This window comes from Syngnathus leptorhynchus, chromosome 1 (assembly GCF_054491065.1).
Source record: "Syngnathus leptorhynchus isolate UIUO chromosome 1, UIUO_Slep, whole genome shotgun sequence".
Taxonomy (NCBI): domain Eukaryota; kingdom Metazoa; phylum Chordata; class Actinopteri; order Syngnathiformes; family Syngnathidae; genus Syngnathus; species Syngnathus leptorhynchus.
The window spans coordinates 13,179,126-13,200,486 of NC_141195.1; the positions used below are offsets into that span (position 1 = coordinate 13,179,126).

A 21,361-nucleotide genomic window follows, 5' to 3' on the forward strand; every position below is an offset into this window, starting at 1 on the left:
CTATGGGATGAATCATATTTTAATGACTATGTGGATATTTTGTTTGTTCCAGTTGGTACAAGGCTTCAGTGAACAGACTGTGCAACAACACAGATAAGAGCAGATGGAGAATGAGACATTAGAAAAGTCCTTAACTCCTATAGAAATACACATTTTTAGATGGATAAAGGTAGATATAAGTCTAAATTGATTTGCTCTTAAAAATTATAGGAAGGTCAACAATATCTTGACTTTCCCTTTTTTAGTCTATCCGGTAGAAAGCTAGTGTCTACTTTCTTTGTTATGTTTTGCATTGACAAAAGTTTTTATGAGAATATAATGGAGCACAACATCTGGTGAATTTGTGCACTCACGTATTAGTTGCCAATCCGATTGACCCTTTTGATTCTTATTATGTGCAACAGGATGTGTCAAAAAACTGCTAATTGGCAATAATCGGTGTGTCAATAGATGGCGAGAGTGCAGAATTTAGATCAGGAAAGTTTCAAATACAACCTACGTCAATCTGCCTTGCTTCAAGGAGCTTCATGCTTAGAATAATTTCCAGGAACGTATTGATGTATGGCAGGCTTTAGGAAAGGTGAGGGAAAACCCAAAGAGGAGGTGACGCTTGTGTTTCAGAAGTGTAAAGGTAAACAGGGTGTCAGAAGCATTGAATGCGATGCATTTGACACATTTGTTTCGGATGCCAAACATTTTTGCTTTCAATTGAAAACATTCAGCAGTCATCCGTCTAGCCCATTTACAGTCAGCATCCCTCTAGGATTTCAAAAATAAAAACTTGGTCAAGTTTTGACAATGTGTCCACTACATGCACCAATTGCACTAATCCGCACAGAGATTTTAGTACGATTTAGCATCTTGCTGATTGACTATGAGGAGAATGAGAATGATTATAATTTTGTTGTTCTTCATTCAATGTGTTAAAAACTCTCTCTAAATGTTCTGAAAACTTGTTTGCATGCCAATGCTGCTTACTATCCAGTAAAATGCCCATAGTGGAGGGTCAGCGCGGGTGGAGTTCAGTTTGCCAAAGCTGCCATGTTGTTCTTCAGAACACATTCATGCCGAGAGGGAATCAACAGCGCCTCTGCTGCTTGCAACCAAGTTGTGTGATTTAGTAGCGTTTTTGCCTCACTTACTAAGATCTTAATCGATTATCATGCTCATCACTCACAAATGAATGAGAATTATTATTTTTCATTATTTGTACACAACAAATTGATGTAATTTGATCTTTTCAAGTCTCATTTCCACACAGATTATGATTCGATGATGCCAAATGAAACACATCATCTGCAAAAAGCAGAGGTAAGACTGAAGCCGTCAGACGGGAACCTCTCATGACCCTGAAATTCAGTATGTAAACATTATGAACCGATTCAGAGACATGTAGACTGGTTGGGTGAAGTCTCATCCACAAATTGTACATTTGTATTTTGCACAGTATATGAAAAGCCATAAAAGCACATATTGATGCAAAAAGATGATTATGTTGCAAATGCCAGAGGCACGCAAAAGGATTTTTGCATGTTAAAATCATGTACGACCGCGCAGATCATTTAACCAAATTATTGGATTATTGTGAATAATTTTGCAAAGTTACATTAGTAAACAAATAAAGAAGTTGTGCAAACTGTCGACATAAGATCATGTGTCATACAAGGTAGCTTGTCCTTCGTGAGATACTTCAACAGGTATGTTTGCAAAGAAACAATTTAGGATCAATGGTAAAATTTTAGCCTAAAACGTCATGAAAAAAAACTGAGCGTTACACAACTTACTGTTGTGAAAGTCTTGCAATTCATTAATGTTCTAATTATACCGTGAAAAAGCCTGATAGAAAAACAAAACAAAATGACATAGTATTATATTGTTTTCCTATTAGATCACTGCTGACAAAAATCACACCGTTAGTCTAAAGTAGCTAAGCACTGTTTGCCAAAAATAAAATGCTACTTGATGCTCGACCTACTTGAGTCGATGCCTAGAAACTAACATGAACCACATACTGCATAACAACATGCCAAAGTGTTGCCAAATCTAACTCACCATGTACCTTTATGAATTCTGGATTTGAAACAACCCAATTTGGCTTAAAATAAATTCAGAGATGTTGGGTAAATTTCAAGCAACTTCTTGGGTCGATCCAATTTTCGCACATAACAACCGAACAAATTATGTAACCTAAATTCGGGTCAAATTTACGCAATTTTCCAGGTAGGTCCAATTTTTAACCCAGCAGTTTGACAGGTACTTGCGTCATTAATCTACCTAATCATCAAGGGCAAAAACTAACCACATTGTGGTTAGCCGAGAGAGTTAATGACTTGTTAAAAGTGAAGTGACTCAACATTTGGAAAATTGCTGGCTGTACTGGTAAACAGTTCCACACTTCTCACTGTGGTTTACAAATACTAACCAAATTTCCAATGATTTTATTGCATTTATTTAGTTCGACACCTTGCATAATGGATTACAAATACTTTTTTATCAATACTTGAGGAAGTGCATGGGAGTTGTTTTCTATTTCTGTGACAGATTCTGACGTTCCAGTTGTTGTTGAGTAAGAATTGCAAACAATATATTGAGCAGTATTTGACCATCACCAAGTTAAAATGAAAGAGCAGCTTCAACTTTTTGGAGACTTTCTTTGTGGGAAATGTAGCCACTTCATCCAGAAGAATATGACTAATACTACTAATATTTGACTTTGCATTTCAAATGTTTACATGCCACTGCCGGAGTGCAGTAAAAAAAAAAGTCACCAACGTACCTTATGAAACGTGACAATGAGTAAAACACACAGACACATAATGAAAACTGCAAGGATGGAGAAGTTGCTAAGGCTAGACTATCCGTGCAACTGCAGCTCCTGACGTCACACGATTCACTTGACCGCACTTGAAGAGGCACAGCGTGTGTGCGTGCGTCACGCGCGCGTGCGGGGGCCTGCGCGCGTGCGGGGGCCTGCGCGCGTGCGGGGGCCTGCGCGCGTGTGGGGGCCTGCACGCGTGTGGGGGCGCGCGCGCGTGTGGATGCGCGTGTGCGCGCGCACGCGCGTGTGTAGGGGCGTGTGTGTGCGCGCGCGTGCGTGGGGGCGTGTGTGTGTGCGCGAGAAAGAGCGAGTGAGACGTTTGGTTTAATTGCACTTTTTAAAGGCAGTTAACGTCTTTAGTTTGTATGTTTTTATGATGTTCTGTTTGTATTTAACTATACGGTGTTTTGTGTTTTCTTTATCAAAAACGTGATGAAAATTGTAGTGATTTTCTCATGCTGGGAAGGAATAATGGCATTTCAATTCATTGTATTGAGAAATAAATAATTTTATATGAGTAAATTGAGTGACATTTGAACTAGAAAGTGCACAGAGTTAATTTGTTGCACATGCAGTTGACATGTTCATCTTACTTTTTTAGGGTGCTCTGGGTGACACTGAAAACATAAGGAATAGTAGTGATGTTTGAGAATATGAAGTAAATACGATTTGAAAGGCAAATTTTCATCCTTTTATTTTCTCATCGTTCTCAACTTCTACAGCGCAAAAATGGGTCGCAAATCAACGACATTGGAAAAAGCCTGTCCCGAGTTGGGAAACCGTGCAGTCGTCAAAATCAGAGAGAGTCCAGACCACTTTTTCCAAGTCACACCTTTGAAGCGACAAAGTCAATTAAGGACTCCTCTTCCCACTTTGAGTTAGTCCCAGGGCATATCTTCCGAGCGACTTGCCTTAAACGAAATTAGAAAATACCAAAAATAAAACATTGAAACACCCCCCAGCCCATTAATAATAGTAGTGATGATGCAAATAATAATAATATGACTATACTCCAGAAAAGGCGTCACTCACCGTCAAGGCACAAGGGTTGCTTGTAGTTTCAAGTGACGACAGGACGGCAAAGTCCACACAGGTAAGACTTTGGCTTTTCCTCCAACTCCTCTGCATGTTTCACCCCCCTCAGTGGAAGAACACGCTGAAGGCGACACGGGAGTAGACACTGCTTGGAAAGGAGGGAGGGGGGCTGTGTGGGACAGCTGAATTCAGACGCTTGACCGGGGGAGCCGCTTGCTTACCCTGCCAGCGGGGTTTCCAACGGCGACGGCGGCGACGACTGCAGCCGCGTGTGGAGGCTGATGTCCTGCATTTCCCCCTTCCTCTTTCCATGACCGACCTCAATACTCTTCCACCTCAAATTTACACGCTTTCATCCCAAACGAAAACTTCCAAAGCTGCAAAGGCGTGCACAGGCTCGAGACACTCACTTCACATAAGTTGAGACGCTCTTTGCAACTTCATTAGTTTTTGTTCGCTCTCAGCAGCACGAATTCAACTGTCGCGGCAAAATAAAAAATACAAGTCAGCACAACGGCAATTATCATGGACATATTTTTTAGGATGCAAAAAGTTTGCTTTGGGTGAGACATTTTTGAGAAAAACGTACCATAAACAAGTACCAACCCTATCATTTACTGTAAATAGAGGAACCTCTATACATACGTAAGTGCATTAAGGGCTTGAAATGCGGAAGTTCCGCTTTTTTTTTTGTAATTAATGTTTATTTTTTTTTTGCTTAAGGTGATTTTTTTTTCTAACAAACGGTGCATCTTTTTTTTTCCTGTAGTGTAATTATTCACTTTTGCTTAAATGGGATCGTCCCATCATTTATTGCCAATTAGGTCGCGAGTCAACACTTCTAAGAAACAGACTGTTTTTCATGAATGTTTACGCACCAGAGCACACACACTGTATCTGGTTGATATGATTTTCCGTGAGTTCCTGCTCTCAGTGGCTGACAGGCAGGTTTAATGACTTCCACCTCCTCTAAGACAAACAATCTGTTTAAAAACAGTGTGTATAACTCCTGCATGTTTACTTAGTTGTTAGCGCTACATGATATGAGATTTAATTTCATACGCCTTTTTTTTTGTGTGCAAAAGGGTCACTGTTTGCTCTAACTGGCGTCCTGCCTGTGTTTGTTGCTATTCTCAAGTATGAAGATAAGCACAGGAATAGATGACTGACACTTTAAACCCAGGTCTCTCATATTCTCGTCGGATCTTCCTCCTTTGCTAATTATTGTGTTGTTTTCAGAGCAAATATGTCATATCCATGGCGACCAGGCAGGTTTATTGTCTCTCTCATGCAATAGCTCACACAAGTAATTAATTATCCTTCCCCCCTCTCTCTTTTCCCTCCTGTCTTTGGTTAAACAGATCATTCATGGAAAGCCATCATCTTTATTAAAATGCCACAGCTAGTACAACACAAGGTAAACAATGAACGTTTTTCAATTTTACTATTTCAATGTCACTTGTTGTGCTTTGATTCTTTGTATACTGTACCTGATGTGTACTTTGGTGTGTATTTTCCCATCATGAGCCAGCTGCGCTGCATCCATTCATGCATGCAGAGCAAGCACACACACACACACACACACACACACACACACACACACACACACACACACACACACACACACACACACACACACACACACACACACACACACACACACACACACACACACACACACACACTGAAACAGGGCAACCTAAAACACATGTTTAGGCAGGAAATCATCTTGAATTTTGTGTGAATTGCTTGCAAGCATTAACCAGATTAAAAGGTAAAATGACTTAGCTGGAGACCTCATGAGGTCACTGGCTGTAAAGACCAGCTGCAGGTGAAAGCGACAAATACAAGTAGACCACTTGCATTCTTTGCAGCTCGAGGATTAGGTGTACTTTTGTTCCCCCCCTTACCCCCATAAAAAATATATACATCATAAGTTGCTGAATGCTCCATCAGTGTGGAATGAGATGGTACGTGTCTTCTGCTGCATGGTCTGTCTTGAACTGGACACCTTCACTGTATGAATGATGGCGCAGGTTCTCATTTCTCTTTAGCATTGATGTCACACAGCAATATCCATCTGTCAAACATACCACCTCTTATTTTCCTTCCTGTCTTTTGACCGCTCCCTGGCTCCCTTCCCGTATCCTCCCATGCCACTATTGGTGACATGACTTAAGCGAAGTACATCCATACTGATTTTGAACATTTTAATTTATTTCTAAATGTGTGAGACCCCTCACTTGATGAGGAAAAACCTGCCATGTGTGCATCTGCTGCGTTTGTTTCTCATCGTTCTCAAAATGCCCAATACAGAACATCATGCCGACAATTACGTCTCCTTACCCAAACAAGATGTCTGTTGTAGTTTCAAGACTGACCTGTAAGAGTTGAGAAGCCCTTCCTAGCTCATTTATTAATTACATTTTGTTTGCAAACTCCTTTCATTATTTGTATTATGGGGAATAACTGTGATGACTGCTCAACACGACCAATTGCTCCTCTATTCGCTTCCAAATTAGCTATCGTTCCCTTTCATATCACAATCAAGGAGTCCGTGGCTCATCTGAACTCAGTGACCACACATTCAATTGCAGGAATTGTGCTAACTGTGAAGAGGTTCAACATTTGTGATTGCACAACAGTCTTTCGAGTTGATTGTCGGGGGGAAAAACATCTTATCACACAGCATACACGCTCAGGATAATTCAAAGACATCCAACAATTGGGCTGACTTTGATCCCAGGAGTTGAAAATAATTTGATCCGACTGTTGGTATGTATGTCTTTATAGCTTTTGTTCTGCGTGGCTATAAAATGGAACAAAAATAAGTGTGTAGCTGTGAATGCTCCAATTGTTTTGCGATGCCACGAGCATTCATATTTCCCGTAGCCCTCTCAATCAGCGAGATGCCTCATGTCTCATAAGTACCCATCTGCGTGTAGGGGTGTGTAGAATTAAACCCATGTGTATTGTGCCTCTGTTTGACCTTGGCAGTGGACCCCTGTTTTTTTTTTTATGTCAAATAAGCATCAGCAATCTCATAGACCACTTGACAGGCTTCGGGAGCCATTAGTTTTCTTTCCCAGCTTATAAGCTTCATCAATTGCTCCTTTGTGTAATAATTTTGTATCCAAATTCACACAAGCAAATTGTTTGGCCTTGTAAAAATACACTGCCATCAAGACATGCTAGCTTACCGGGATGGATGCACACATTTTTTTAATCACCGCAATTGTTTTTATTTTAGTACAGAAGAAATGTGCTTTTTGCATGCTTGATTAGACAGTAGAAAAATCCAATATAATTGAGGCTCAAGGTGAATTTTTATCCCTCCTTTGTGACTGAAGAAAAATTCCTCAGCTAAATAAACAACACATGGACAAACAGCAACAAGGACTCGAAATATAAATATTGATTATGCTTGGAAGATCACGGATGGATTTTTTTCTTGTCCATTTGTTGTCTGCTTTTTTAATACATTTGAGAGCAGGGGGAGAGAAGGAATAGAACAACTGAGGGAGAAAGACGAGATATTTCACAGAGTTGAGAAAGGGACATACTGCCTCTTTCTTAGCTCATTATCATTCCTAATAAGTCTTAAGGAAAGAAAGAGCATTGAGTGTAAATGCACGGTAATCCTTCCACTGTCCAAGGTTGCTAGAGACGTCAGCACAGACGCACCATTCCCAGCTGGCCACTTTAGGACCAAAAGGAGTACAGTTAAGGATAGCTGTTCAAGGAGAAAACGAGGGCATTTAGACACTGGGTTAAGGTTATGACCTAGCTTCGCAATGGCAATGTACCAGCTGGCATGGAGTCAGGTCTTTAAAACACCCATTTTTGGACATATTAAGTCAAGCTACCGCGTGAGATTTAAAAGACACGTTTAAGAGGCAAATGGGGGAGTTTTGTTTTAAGTGGAGTATTGAACTTAAAGGAACTTCCTGCCCCTGCAGTTTTCATGTAGACCAGCAGCAACAGGCAATAAGATGAATTGGCGGTACTAGACACCAATTAACCCATTTAGGAAATTGCCGCTCACTTGTAGCAGTTGTTCAACCATGTTGCTTTGATGGAAATCCAATCCAGTCTTTATTTATACACTCCACATCACTCTTCTGAGCTCCAGTGTTCTGTCAATTTGTGTTTTCTACATAGGTTGGCTAATATTGTGATATTCATGTGTATTAATCAACTCGGGTGTTAATCTTAATCCACATTGGAAAGAGGGCGATTTGTATGTGTAGTAGAACAGTGAGTGGTTTTGCTGTTACATGTCAAGATGTGTTTTTAAAGTTTAAAGTCCAGTAATGTGATAAATTATTCACACATTTGTGAAACAGTTGTCTTATATCCTCTGTAAGAATGGGACAGACACTAAGGGTAAATAGAACTGGAGCTGGTAGTGTCACTAGAGTTGGAGTTGCCGTTTGTCTTGCACAGTGCAATGCCATCTGTGTGCCTTTCTGTCATGCAAGGAAAGATGAATTAGCCTCAGTCAGATGTTAGCAGACCTTTGCTCACCATTTTGTTCTTTTTTCTGTACCTTTTAAAGGTTATTCCCTGCAGCATTTCAGCATCGTTTGCTCACTCTCAGCTGTCACAGTGTCTGAATTACTGCCTTAGCTGCTCTCATGGATTTGACTCTGCCAGGGCTGTCTTCATCACCATTTTCTTTATCAGTCTGCATTTTGGTTGCTGCTTATTTTGTTCCATTGCTGTCCTCTCCCCCAGTTAACTCTCCAAACACCTCCTGGGAGCCTTGGGTAGCAGAGAGCCATCACCATGGTGATCTGAACACAGATTCCCTGCACACCGGTCCATTGTGACGGCCGTGTGTTGAGGTGAGATGGAACAAAATGTCACAGCAACAGTTTTTTTTTGGGTGTGTTTTTGTTTGTGCCTGATTACTCGGTGGGATTGCGCTGGGATCCAAGGGCTGACAGACGACAAGTTAGAGAAACACGTTTTATTTTATATCCCTCCCTCCTGTGAGATAAGAATCGGCACAAATAAACACATTGTTATTTTTAGTTGGGAAAAACAACTTTGATTTGATGTTTGAGTCAAAATATATATTTTGCAAAATATGATCAGGGTCATAGCATCACAAATGCAAAACTGTTTACCAATAACAAAAGAAACTTAACCCCCTAATTATCCTGCAGCACATGCATCAAGAAGACCATTCAATCTTCCGGCTTTGCTCAATCACGCGGAACCAAACAAAATCATGATAATGCTCACCAACCCCCAGGTGTGTAAATTAAGGTAACGGGCCAGAACCATGTGCAAAAAAGCATAGAGTGTAACGCTGTTCTTCCTTTAGTCCAAATGTTATTTCACCTGTGACTTACCCTGTTTTTGTATTTAGGGTAATTACTACCCATTGTACAAAAACACAGTTTGACAATAGAGGGTTGGGAGATATATAAAGTACAACGAAACACCAAGATGCTATTTTAATGAATGATAACAGCTGTTTTAATGCCATTCAAAGACTTGGGGTTAAACAGTTTTGCACACAATTATTTTTAAAAACAAAATTAATTAAAATCATGTACAGTATATGCAGTTTTCCTTTAAACTGATTGTTATGGCAACTTAGCCCGGGGTTATATGAAAAAAAACCCCTACTATTTTCTATCAGCACGAGTCCTGATGAAATATACACAACAAACATTCTGCGCTCAAAAGGCTACTACATTCAGCAATAAAAGGGTTTATTTTGTAATGCTATCAGGTCGTAAGAGATTGAAACATTCCATTCATTTTTTTTTACCGCTTGTCCCCACGGGGGTCGCGGGCGTACTGGAGCCTATCCCACCAGTCATCGGGCATTAGGCGGGGGACACCCTGAACCGGTTGGCAGCCAATTGCAGGGCATACAGAGACAAACAACCATCCGCACTCACACGTGATCACACCGAGGGACAATTTGGAGTGCTCAATTGGCCTACCATGCATGTTTGTGGGATGTGGGAGGACACCGGAGTGCCCGGAGGTAACCCACACGGGCACGGGGAGAACATGCACACTCCACACAAGAAGGCCCAGAGGTGGAATCGAGCCTGCAGCCTCCTAACTGTGAGGCGGATGTGCTAACCAGTGAGCCACCGAGCTGCTTGAAAACATTTGGAAAATTTGTATTTTTAGAAAATTCATATTTGTACACTCCTAAATTTCTGTGGAAACAGTCGCTTATGCCTTGTCTGCAGGTAGCAGTTCATAGCAAGCTCGGTTTCGTTCCTCTTGTTCAAATTTGCTGCTGCTTAGGCGTTAGGACTGGTACAATACAGTGGGAACCCCTAAAGCAGAATGCCCCAAAGTCATACAAAGTAGAATTCAAACAACTTGTCTGTGAAAAATGTCACATCTTGTGTGTTTTCAATTCAATTAGTACTAAAGAGGAAACGTTTGTTGATGAATACATTTATTTGTTTCAAACATGTAAACTATACATCATCAATCAAATGAAGACAAATAAAATAAAAAGCAAAAACAAGGTGAAAGTCATTTAAATTATGACTTTGTAGAAATACTAGGTACAAACATAATACAATCTACTGCACAAAATGGTGACCTAAAGCAAGAAATGTAAATCTCGATGCAACGCTTTATGTTTAAATCTACAGATTTCAAATGTACACTGGAATCTTCTCTTTTTCCAGACAAAAGTTGTTTTTCTGGCATATTATTTACAGTGCTTTGCACACCCACAAATCCTTATTGGCACAGTACCTTGTGATATTCCAGGAGATAGCAGGTCATAGCAGACAAAGCCTTTTTTGACCAGTTTAACTCTTGTCTATTGGCTCATGATGATCACACAGTATTGCCCTTTGAGCTCTTCCTTTACATTGACTTTGACCTGTCGTGATCCAAACTGCGTGCCATTGGCTACTGATGTTAGAGTGGAAAAAGTTTGGATAGGTAATGTGGCATTGATGAGATGTAGCAGGTTATGCCCTCAACCCTGAAGAGGATGTTGGCTGTTATCATAACAGGTACAGAGTTGCCCTCAGTCCCTGGGGGTGAAAAGGAGGTTTGACCTGTAACAAAGGGCGCGATATGGGATTCAAACACACCCTAACAAACCCTAACATCTGCCACAATGTCTGGGCATCTTGCTCTCTGAGGGCAGGAGATGCCCCATGGCTTATGACATCAAGTGATCTTGGTAGCCTCATCAAAACTTTTGCGTCTAGCAGGATACAGTGTTTACTTTACCAAGTGGTTTTATGCATCAAGTCTCATTAATGTTTGTTACTGCACAATAGCTGCCAAGTGTGTTCATGCCAAGTTTGTAAGAGTAATAAGCTCTTTCAGTCACATTCGATCCCCTCGTAGGTGCAAAGATGTCGTTCCTGAGAGATTCTTTTATATTTGGAGACCTCGCTTGCTTCATTGATTGCGATCGCCACAGCAGCAACTTGTAGTCTCAGTTTGATCTCCACTGTTGCATGGCATCAGGCACACTCTTGGCAAAAGATGAAAATATTTTTTTAGTGTTTATTACAATACAACTTGCCAGAAGGGACTCCTTGCTGTTCTCCTATTGCAGCTCCAGCAATTAGCAAATTGATTTGAAGAACTTGAACACACCTCCTTGGCTCGTATCTCCTCATTCTTGGACAATATTGCTGCGCCGTGGGATAATGTAAATATTTAAAGGGGAACCCTTGGTAAATCTCAATAAATGACTATCGGGCACAACAGCTGTTTCTTGCAAACGGTCCAAACCAATTTTCTAAACTATGATTAAAGAAAAGTTTTGGATGATTTAAACGTGCCATATCTTGTAGGCCTGCCACTCCCAAAGAAGACCACAGTGATTATTGCACCCTCCATGCCAGGCCTGCTCCCGTCCCTTTGGATCTATTAGTTTGAAATAATTTAGGTGACGACTCTTTGAAAGTGGTGGTCATTCTGGGATATCATGTTCAAAATGCCACAAAGACCTCTCTTTTATGCACAAACTCTAATTAAAAATGGTTAACCTCCCCAGCCCCAAGCTGCACAGGGAAAGGCTTGGTAGCAATTTGGTGGATAATCAAATTGCATTTTAAATAGCGTTTAAAGATGACTGGGGTCTGCTCACAGTGGCGCAAATTGGGCTTGAATAAGATGCTCAGAGGAACAATGCAGGAAAACTCACATCAAAACACGCATGCTGGATTTACTTTTTTAAGACTTCAAATAACTTTCTTTAAAAAGACCATCAGATTTGTTGTCATGCATGCAGGAATACTGTTTTTCTTTTAATTACTTGCTAAGTGGCATTTTCTTTACAACGTGTCATTACAATCTCACCGGTTGAGGAAGAAATGCTAATGAGACATGGTTTGTTAACGGTTGTAGTACCTTGGAAACATTTTACTCTTAATTTCAGATTTTCGCTCTGACAGAAATGGCACACTGGGTGGAAAATGTTGTCAACAGTGATTCTTGTCTGGAAAAATCTATGCTTCCAAGCTGTCCCCCCACATTTGATTTACGCCATTAAGTTCTATTCAGCCAGTTAAATTGTCTATTCACATTTCACACAGCATTTCAGTGCATATTAGTGACATCCTGTTAGCAGAAAACAGCAAACTGACACCCCCCCAAAAATTGGAAAACAGGCCTGAATTGCTTTTCCTAGAACAAGCAAGAAGCTCAATTCCTATGAAATGAGAGAATTGGATTAAACTTGAACTCCCCATGACCTTTATCCACAATCTGTATGTTCCTCATTCAACTGGATGCCTCAAATAGTTGTCTCACTTGGACCATGTTTCATGTTGAATTTGACACTTAAACAGACCAATGCAGCCAGAAAAAGTACATATGCACACTCATAGCATCAAAGGTAAAACACTGTAAGTATACAACAGAGGTGGCTAGCAACAGACTACTACGTTTGTTCCATTGCATCCACTTTTATTGTTTTGGATGAATTGGATAAATTGTTTTTGTCAGACAAAAACCCCCCAAAAAACAATTAACAATTGTGGGATTAAAATCTTACATCTGTATCTCCAGGTCCCATTCTTGTTCCTTAAAATGGTGCTATTAAGTATATATTTTTTTAATTTATAGACATTTCAGCATACAAGACAATAGTTCTGTTTTTACACTACGGCAGTCGGCAGCCTTTATCTTTTTAATAAAAATCCTGACTTGGTGAAAGTTTAATTAATAAGGGACTTGTATTAATAAATGAGCAAGGGAGTGCAGTCTTTAAGGGGCGGCCTATTTTTTCAATCTGGGCTTTCCTCCAAAAAAAAAAGGAAAAAAAAGAAACGGTCAATTAGTGTGTTAAGCTGCAGAGACAAAAACTTCATTAGTTCTGGCAAAAAGAATAATAGGTTATAAAGGTGTAGCTTTAGTAGCAGGCCAAAAGTACTTGCGTATTTCGTGTTACGCAATTATAAGTTTCAAGATGTTATTATGCCGAAGTATGTGACTTTCATATTGTAGTTTCTACTTTTGGAAGGACACTTGTTTTTCATCTGAACATTTACAATGGTTTCGACATAAAGAGTCCCATGGTCTGTTCAATTGTTTTTATTAAAAAAAAAAAAAAAAAAAGAACTTTAATGTTGTCATAAGACACTATTCCTTTTGGCTTCTAGATCGTCCATTTAGACTTGCTGCATGTCACAATCTGATTGGAAATGCTTTTGCATCATGCAAATAGTAAATGACTGGTTACCAGAGATCTACCAATAAATTAATTATTTCCACTTCATAGTTAAGTATGTGCTACTCTTCCAAATCGAGTGCTGGTACTTGGTTATTACACTTTAATAGCCCGGTTGCCAAACTAACGATATATTACTCTGTGTGCTGGCTCAGATCGGAGAAGATGAATTGGCTATTAATTAGAGTTGCACTGAGAGGGCACCGGGGAGAGACTCCTCATAGCCTCGCAATCAACGCCAACACGGCCTCTTGTGACTGGGACAGTTGGGACAGGCTCGGGTTTTTGTGCAAAATCCTCAGAATCTAGTTGAAGGGCCACATTTAATCAGCTAGTGCTGGCCTAACCATCATCATGAGCGCAAAAATTCAGTGTGGTCTGTAGTGAGGCCTTTCAGGCCGTTTGGCTCCTTCAGCATCTTTAACAAAAGCCTCACGTAACCAAAGACTTTGAATAAGAACACTTCACTCGAAAGATTTGACAAGCAAAGATGATTTGTGGAGAATATTATTGTTTGGCTCACTTTTGTTGCGCAGCCTCTAAATTGGCCCTTTTATCACAATTAATTAAGCTCTGTTATACGAGATGTTCCATCTTGAGCTCATCCACATAGGATAAATAAGTCAAAGCTGTAGGATATATGTCTTTTTATTGGCTCACTTGATCCCTGACGCATCTGTATTGGGGCCTGAAGCTGTCTCCGTGGTGCGACTTTGTGGAGGACTCTTCGCCATCACTCACTTTGAATGCCTCTTTTATAGCTCGTTTTGTTAAAAAACACTTTTTTTAATGCAAGGCATCAGGAGTTATGGGCCGTCTATGCAAATGAAGGAGTTTGGACAGTTTGTTATTCATGTCATTACCTTTTTAAACACTCAAAAACAATAAATTTCATCATGATATGCCACACGGAAATTGCCACAGATTATTATTAGTTATTTTAACAAGTTCCTTGTAAATAAGCGGTAAATGTTTGAACGATGGGCAGGAAGAAAAATGGCTTTGCATCAACTTATTAGACGCTATAAAAGTGGCAGTGATTTATCATGGATGTTGTGTTAGCCATCTTTTGCTTATTTCGTAAGCTTGCTTTGTCTTCATGTGCCCATTAAATACGGAAGCGCTTATAAAAGCCTGTGGTTTTGCCTGTCATGAAAATGTTATAGTTGCAGACACATTTTTGAACTTTGGTCCTTGAAAACATGGATTGATATGCAGTACGGCAACAACAAATATCACGTTTTAAGCGTCCAATGCTCATTTAGAGTTTTAGGAATCTCAAGGTGCTAAAAGTTAGAACAATTAAGCACATTGCCATATAATGATGGAAAGAGGTAGGCATTGCGTCATCCTCTGTGTCTGAGTTTTCAATCCCTGACCCATGTGGGCACAGCATGTCGCTCGTCGGAGAGAGCCAATCGGCGTTGAGAACATAGTTTCGACATCACACGCAGACAATGAGCCGAATGAACAAAAATAAAACAAAAAACAACAACCCAAATACTTCCAATATTCTGGTTTTGAAAGGGATATTGACTGCATATAAGCGTAGCCATTATACTGTGGAACACATTATAAGGCTTGTTGAAAAAAAAAATGCACTGCTCTAACTATAACAACCACATTCACAGTGAGACATATTTTCATTCATATGTGTATATTTGTTCCTATCAATCAAATATGTGTCTCCATATGAAACCATTTCATGAAGCAAAATAGGTTGGGGTACACTGGGATATATTACGTTAACAAAAATGACAAACATTGCATTTTCTTGCATCCATCAAGGTTGGTTATATTGTCAGTTGATGTTTTGGAATGTTGTTGAATGTGTCCAAATGTTATATCACGGTAGATGTGCTGCCGTGGTACGCCAGTTCTGCTTTGCAATCGAGACAGACATAGAACATTTCTTAGGCAGATAACCATTACAATGTTTGATATTTTTCCACATTTGGAAGAGGCCTGATACCGATCTACGGGGATCCAATTTCATAAGTAAATTTTCCTATTTTCACTGCCATGACATGCATTTGAATTTTGCCACTTGGGAGCAAAAAATTTGAATTGTGTCACTTGAACTTTGTAATGCAACTGCAAGCCTTAAAGTGTTTTTTTTTTATTCATTACTCTTTAATTTAGATTATGTTCAACTCCATGTTCTTGCTTATTAACCCTAAGAAGGGAAATAGTGTCAACTGACTTCCTTCAAGAGAGTGAGGAAAAGAGATTAATCATGGCTACAGAAAGGTTATTATTCTGCGACTTTTTCAATGTTTGGTTCTGGCACATTCTTAAAACCGCTGGGTCAAAAATAGCGAAGAAAAGGGACAGACGTCATTTCAACTTTGGGCCCAACCATTTTTTCATTTGTAAAAAAACAAAAAACAAGTAAAACCCAGGAAAGTGGGTAAAATTGACCCAATAAGCAGGTGGGTCAAATGTTTTTTTTTGTTTTTTTTTACCAAAATTGAGTTATTTTAGGCCCAGCCCTTTTAAGAGTGTACTATATGAACATTTTAAAGATTTTTTTTCTGAATTAAATACTTGATTACTTTGGTTCATGTCCTGTGCTGCATTAAAAACAAATTCATAAAAACTTTCCAATACTCCCACACGTAAATAGTTACATGTCTTGTAAGACACTTTTGGTGACCACTGGAGTTATTGCTGTGTATTATAATTAAAACAATAGAATCATGTTTTCATTAGTTGCAAACATGTATTCATATATGTAAGAGAACACAGATAACCTATTAAAGTTCAAAAGTTCAAATAATCACACAGTGGACTTTTTACTCCACGGCAGCAGCAATGTATTTTACCTCAAGGCTTGAGGATCATCCTCAACATTGTCTGATTGATAGTTCAACGCCTGTCCGTCTCCATCGATAACACAAAAATACAATTACTATATGTAATGCACAAGAAATATCTAATGTACTACTCAGTGAAAATTGCATTTTATTCTATATTACAATGTTTGCACACTATCACAAGGCAAGGAAGATCATCTTAGAACACCCCTGCATTTCTTTGGACTTTCTGGGCTCCCTTGTAGACATTCAGAAGGCTATTGTGGGTCATGTCAGGCACCAATCCTTTACTCGTTGGTTAGAAGCCACAGCAGCATTACACAAATCTCAGTGCTGTCTGTGCACATCACTCTTACTGCTTAGTGTGACGTGACGGCTGCCATGTCAGCAACACGGCACATCTCTGTTTTCCCTCTCCGGAGCCCTCTGTGAGTTTTCCCTGGGGTTGGCAGAATACGAGTGGCCCCTTGTCTGGCTATAACCTTGCCACTAGCTTATACGTGTGTGTGAGTGTGCATGTGTGCCTATGTGTGTGTGTGTGTGTCTTCGTCTACGGCTGTGTGTGGTTTTTCAACTCTAAAGACTTGAACAATGATGACTCAAGCCGCGTCGAGTGCTCCTCAGGGAAGATATAGTGGAAATAAAAATAACAAGTGGATTTTTGACTGCAGTCAGATGTAGGAGGAAGCGTGCTGGCACTGGGCTAAAAGCCTGACTAGATTCTATCCCCCCCTGTCATTAGATTAGGGTGTCTAGTGTTCAGGAAGTGCTGAAAGGCACTACAGATTGTATCTGCACGAAACGCTGCCCTTACGGCCAATGACAGTCACCAGTCTCAGCTTTTTAATTCCACAGTATTTCTCAATTCAGTTAAACCTGTTACCCTGGTCGTTTTTCTACTCCTTCCAAACATGAGTGTGCCTGCATTTAACTTTCTTTCTCTTCCATGTACAGCACATGCCTTTGAGTAAAATATTTATGTTCCTGACACCAGCATATGACACTGTAACTTGTTTGTCTTGGAGCATAGTAGAGAAACGCAAGGCCTTGATGGTGCTCCTTTTCCGTTTTTATACTTGAGAGACCCTCATCAAACAATGCTTGGTTTTCGTTATTTCTCCTGTTGGGTGGGCTGTGTTGATGTAACTCTGTGCAACTCTCTTCAGGGGGTCCCCCCCCCCATCTACTTGATGCGACGATAAACATAATTGGGCCAAAATGTGGCAAGAGCTGCACATGGATTTAGTTGAGCATGAGATGCCTGCCAGTGGGCTGCAGCACGTGTCAGTGCAAATGTGCAAGGAGCTTAAAGGATCCTGGAAAAAATGGGGTCTTCTTTGAAATGCCACAATTAATTGCTATGCATTGTCCCCAACGCATGGATGATTAAATGTGCTCCTAAACTGCCCTGATTTGTGGGGGCACCTTGCCGATTTTATTTGCCACTGTTAACATTTTCATTCGTGCATTATGCATGGTGCTGTGGGCCAAGGAAGTGCTGCAAACAAATGGCCTGAGGGATGGGCGTAAACACGGCGTGCCATAAGGGCGAGACGAGTGGTAGTGGAGCGCCGCCCCACTCAGCCGGTCTTTACACACCAAACGGGCAGCTCCTCTGCAGCCGCCTGCTGTCACTTCTATCCCATCTTCCAAACTATTGGCCAGGAATTTGCAGATATAAACCGAAAATGGAAAGACAGGAGCTGGGGGTTAATATTAATCAACACGGAATGCATGTCTGATGAAATATTTCTGTCTAATTGAGTGTGATTCATTCTCCTTCAGCCTGTATAGGCTAAGGTCACTCTCACTAGTTAAATGTGACAGCTAAAGCAATGCACTGCCGGTTCCTTTGTGTTTAGGGATTTTAGTTCGTCATTGCAATAATCAGTGACTGATGGAAGCCTTAGTGTTTTATGAAGGCATACCAAATCACATGTGCTCCCGTTTGAACATGAAACACACAGAAAAGAATGATCTGATTTTACACATTTGAGGCATATTAACTCAGTGATTAGGATTCACTTGATCATGGTTTCTTGACTGTTAGGAGAGCGAGCCGGCACCCATGCACAACTCGAGGTGTCAGCTGTCATCGGCCCAGTGTGTCTCCACACTCTCACCCCTGGCTAAAAATGCAAATCCAAATGCAAACGACATTTAGACAGTGGACAGCTCTCAATGCAGTACAGTCGTGTAATGTCATATGCAGTAGATAGATCATGGCCATTTTTACCCTGAGAAATAATGTTCCAGCACATGAAAATGCTCAGGTTGGCATTAACTATAAATAATGCTCCTGGCACTGTAAAGACAGACAATATTGTATTTTATGGCCTGACCTTTAAAACGTTATTGTTTTGTTTTTTCTTTTTTGACAAATTTACCTCGAACACAGGCATTAAACACGTCTCCATAAGACAACAAAACAAAACAATCTCGTTGAGTCTCCAGTTCAAATGAATCATGCTGTCGAGTGGATACGGAAAGTCTTTTTTAGTGGACTGGAGAAACGTGTTAAATAGGTGGCGACCAGCTCATTAGGATGCCTTTCCGAGCATGAAAAATGACCTTTTCCCATCTAATTGTAGTCATAGATATTTGACGGGAACCAGAGCAATACCGGAACCTGTACGTTGACAAGGATCACTGGAAACAATTAGCATTCCATTTCACTAGTCGGTCTACAAGTCGTTTTCATTAATAATTTCAGTACACATTCCTTCCTTATTCTATGTCTGAATTAATTATTCATGACAGTTATAAGGTGGACAATGCTTTATGTCATTTATAAAGTTCAAAGAGCTGCACGTTAACTTATGTGTCACTGTCATACATTTCTAGAAGGGGCAGAATTTGTCTGATTTATCATTTGTCAAATATGTTCTTTGGGTCACCAGGGGATTTTGCAGTAAGTAGTGCCACAGGTTGACTCAAGTAAAGTCCAATTTTATCAGAAGTGTTTTGGTGGATCATGCCAAAAAAGCTGGTGTCTGAATGGTTTAGAAAACTATGAAGCTTGGTCAGGAAGGGGAAACAAAATGTAATTATGTACTGTTGCTATTCTAAGCTTTTCACACACTGTATATCCTCAAATGGTGGCCTAGGTGCTTATATAATTAACTGCAGAAAGTAGCGACCATCTTTAAAAGATGAAAGAAACCTTTGTAAAGGTGGAGCCAGACATGCTGGTGTCTGTTGATTCGTTGGCGAAGAATTGTTTCCTGTTACAAACAGGTATGGAATATGTAATGGGATATCACATTAGCAGCATTAGTTGTTCTAGTCACTATTATTTAACAAACAATTATTCTTGGTTTCTGTCAATAATACAATACAGGTGGAGGGAGAGATAATTGTTCACTGCTTGTTTTCTCATGCCACACATCATTAGCGCATCAGTCTAAACAAAGCAGCCGAAACAGACAATAGTCAGTTGTACTTAAGTTACCAAATGGCCACACTCGTGGTCTGATGTACTATTATAAAATATGAACATTTTGCGCGCTGTACCGTGTTCTTTAGAGTGTGCATTTTCTTTGAACTACAGTATATTTTGTAAATTAAGTGATGTATTTGTTTTTCATCCTGATTCAGTTTCTAGGTTTGTTTGGGGTATTCATTGGATGTAACACACTGTCCAGCTGATGTAGCTATATCTGTACCTACTATCGCCTGTGGTGGAATGTTAACCAAAGCTTACTGCTTGGTGGAATCGTGGCATTCGTCAAGATGCCTGCAGCCACCTTGTTAAACAACCCAGTTTTTCCCCTGTTGAGTCTGTGAGGGAAGAGGTGTTTATTTATACGAGTGGATGATGCCCCCGGTGACTGAGGATAGAGTGACATTTTCTAACTGAATTATTGTCACAGAAAAGGCCATAAATCTAAAATATGTGATTGCTGACATCATGATACTCTAGTCCAAAATGCTAGGATTTGTTGATGACTACCGTTTTGTGGTGTCTGGTAAGGAGTGAACCTTTTATATTTATTTATTTATTTAAACAAACATCTACTCATAGGCGATATGTGACCTTGCAGTCCTTGGAGAGTATGGATAATGCTTGAGAAAACTATCAAACAAGGTTGTTGTTTATTTTTAATGGAATTTAAAGTCTTCATGTCATTCAATTCTATAGAAAAACAATCCTATTTTGCTGTTAACATTAACTGCTGCCATCACAAGATTTTTTTCTGAAGCTCTGCAATAATTTGACCAATCACTGGTGGATGAAGAAAATATTTGAGGTACTTACAAATGTGATGCACATCTGTCAAACAGCCCAAGGGTGAAAAGCAGCACATAACAAGGCAACAAATGCTGATCTGGGACTTCTCTGCGGCAAAATAAAATATGGCTCAAGTTTTCATTAAGATCCTATTGATTAGCTTTTGCTAGCAATGAATTATGGAAGACATTAAATACAAGGGAAAATATTTTTATGTCTTTGCTTAGCCCATGCCAGATTTCCCCCTTAGCCTTGTTTACCTCATGTATGCTCACCCCGACAGGGATTTGAGTGTCTCTTCTCATCTTCCGGCTTTTGATAAAAAGAAAAATAACAAAATGTCATATTTATTGTAAAATCATACAAATCATAGTATTGTCTCAAAACAAAACAAAACAAAACATCTCTTTTTATTGATCAGACTGCAAGCACTTTGTGCCAGGTGTTTTCCCCCCAAGTCATTTCTTCAAGACAAACGTGCCATGTCCTTTCAACATCCTGTTAATATCTCTTATAAAAGTCACCACAGCTGAGAACTCAAAAGCTGTGTTTTATGACAGTTTGTTGCCTTTGTCAGGCATAGCTTTGAGATTACGTTTTCAGGTAATTATAGTGTTTCTCAGACTGGATCAGCACAAACAAGTACTTTTGGGAAACAAAACAAATAAAACAAAACAGTTGCCCTTAACCCAACATCTTTGTGCTAGAAATATCTGTCAACATTCGGATGGACGAGGTGTCCAGGTTAGAAAAGCTGTCAATCCATTTCATGT

At 39.9% G+C, this 21,361-nt stretch overlaps 1 protein-coding gene and 1 long non-coding RNA gene across 4 annotated transcripts in view; one reads left to right on the forward strand and one right to left on the reverse strand.

Annotated features, from left to right (window-relative positions):
• Positions 1–3,486: 3,486 nt before the first annotated feature.
• Positions 3,487–4,587, reverse strand: LOC147062015 (uncharacterized). The gene is made up of 4 exons (XR_015066854.1): positions 4,443–4,587; positions 4,075–4,331; positions 3,851–3,998; positions 3,487–3,729 (listed from the first exon to the last, which is right to left on the reverse strand). It is a non-coding gene; the product is annotated as an uncharacterized LOC147062015 (long non-coding RNA).
• The window catches only part of casz1 (castor zinc finger 1), a 155,802-nt gene continuing 138,024 nt past the window's right edge, over positions 3,584–21,361 (forward strand). For 2 of the 3 annotated variants that reach the window (XM_085917393.1, XM_085917335.1), the window contains exons 1-2: positions 3,584–3,911; positions 5,215–5,270. The gene's annotated coding sequence lies outside the window, so the exon portion shown is untranslated. Of the gene's footprint in view, positions 3,912–5,214; positions 5,271–8,590; positions 8,701–21,361 lie in introns of all 3 variants that reach the window. The other variant, XM_085917401.1, reaches the window with a different exon arrangement.